The sequence below is a fragment of the Propithecus coquereli genome, unplaced genomic scaffold (genome assembly GCF_000956105.1).
Source record: "Propithecus coquereli isolate 6110/MARCELLA unplaced genomic scaffold, Pcoq_1.0 Scaffold195, whole genome shotgun sequence".
Classification (NCBI taxonomy): domain Eukaryota; kingdom Metazoa; phylum Chordata; class Mammalia; order Primates; family Indriidae; genus Propithecus; species Propithecus coquereli.
The window spans coordinates 1,732,052-1,734,243 of NW_012144411.1; the positions used below are offsets into that span (position 1 = coordinate 1,732,052).

At 35.9% G+C, this 2,192-nt stretch overlaps 1 protein-coding gene across 1 annotated transcript in view; it reads left to right on the forward strand.

Annotated features, from left to right (window-relative positions):
* The window catches only part of LOC105809468 (chromosome unknown open reading frame, human C4orf29), a 63,172-nt gene that overhangs the window by 33,307 nt on the left and 27,673 nt on the right, over positions 1 to 2,192 (forward strand). The window lies entirely within an intron of this gene.

Here is a 2,192-nt window from a genome sequence, read left to right on the forward strand (position 1 = left end):
ATAAATATTTAACCTCAGACATTGGGAATACAGCAACAATAAGACAGTGTCCTCTCATAAAGCTCATATTCTAGTATGAGAGATAAAAATAAATGATTTCAGATATTTATCAGTGCCATGAGGCAAATAAAGCAGGGCAATGGGATAAAGAATTATAGAGAGTGTAGTGTAAGAGCAGTATTACATATGAGGACATGATATGGTGAGAAAGAGCCACTCAGGTGAAGACCTGGAGGAAGATCAGCCCCAGAGAAGCAATAGTGAATGAAAAGCCCAATGTAAGCACAAGGAGGAGAGAGTAGAACAAGATGAGATCAGAGAGGTAAACAAGGGTCAGATTATGAGGCCATCATGCTTTGAATTTTATTGAAAGTGCAAATGGGAAGTATCTAGAGAATTTTAAATAGATGAGTGACCCGATTTGTGTTTTTAAAGGCTCATTTTGGCAGAAGTAAAATAATAAGACATGTTTATGATTGGATGTTATAAGTGGAAAATTAAAAGTTTTGACTTGAAGATGTTAAATTTGTGATCTCTGTTACACCTGTAAGTGGAGAAGTAGAGAAGTCAACTAGGGAGTTGGAAAGTGGTAGAGATGTAGATTTGGAAGTCATATGTTCTATGCAGTCTTGCTATGGTACGAAAGAAGTATAGATGAAAGTGGGGTGGGGTAGAGGTAAACCTGTATACTATAAAGAATAGTTTAGAATGAACCTTGATAGTTTAAAATGAACTTTATGAAACTTTGTAAAAAATTAAAGTCCAAGCTAAATAGTTTGAGAATTTTCACTCTGGAAGCAAAACCTAAATTCAGAACTAGGTCTGTCATTTTTATCCATAGGTTGGTTAAAAACCAAAAGGAGTTTATTGAGGTGTAGTGAGAGGCAGCCTGGGTTTAATATTATACAAAGACTCTGACTCTGGAGTCATACTGACATAGGTTGGAATTATAACTTGCCATTTACTAATTGTATGACCTTGGCCTCTCTACATATCAGTTATGTCATTTATAAAATGGGAATACTGTATGATTTCTTCCATGCATAATTGTGAGAATTATGATATTTATAAAATATCCTATCACATAGTATGTACTCAAGAAATATAATAATGGTCCAATTGTTTGATTTTTCTCAAATAATTCATCATAAGTAAGAAATGGCTTTCAATTTAAGTCACAAAATTGGCTGGGCATGGTGGCTCATGCCTGTAATCCTAGCACTTTCGGAGGCTGAGGCAGGAAGATCACTTGAGCCCAGGAGTTCAAGACCAGCCTTGGCGACATAGCAAGACCTTCCTCTCTAAAAAAAAAAAAAAAAATTTTTTTAAATTAGCCAGTCGTGGTGATACATTCCCAGCTACTTGGGAGGCTGAGACAGGAGGATTGCTTGAACCCAGGAGTTCGAGGTTATAGTGAGCTACAGTTGCACCGCCACTGCACTCCAGCCTGGGCAACAGAGCAAGACCCTGTCTCTAAAATCACTCGATCAATCACAAAGTTACTACTCTTTCTCTTTTTTTAAAAAAGCCATCTTAAGCCTATTTTCATCAAAAGTGGTGAAACAATTTGAGACTGGATCAATCATTATAAATAGTCACTTTCCTAGAACTTCACACCAGTAACTTCTATGTAAAAGAGCAAACTGGGTGGACCTGAAAATTCAGGACTCCCATACCAGGCTAAAATAAATAATTACGGGAATTATGTAGTCATAAATGGAAAGTTAGCTTGAGTATATGAAACAAAGATAAGGATAAATGGGCTCTTTTCTGATGAAGTATGACTGTGATGTGTTTGGATGAAGGACAGCATAGTTTCCATAAAGAGAAACCCTGCCCTTCTGGACTTAGAGCTTTGAGCGGACTTGGTAGGACAGTGTACATAAGCTCTTTGGGGGCCAGGGTTCTGTTTTTCACACTTGGCACTCCTTATGGCACCTGGTTCTTTGCACGTAATTATTATACATAGGCATACAATAAATCATTGGTAAAATGAATTTTTGTACACTTTAACAAGGTTTCATCTAGTACCAGTTATGTATGTCTTAATACAAGTTAAATTTTGAAAAATAGATTCTAATTTGGTCACTTTAACACTAAAATATTTTTTAATCACTATATAAGGATGGTTCTGGGATCTAGAAGATGTATTCAAATACTTCTCATAAGGAAATATACTTACATGTAAAATC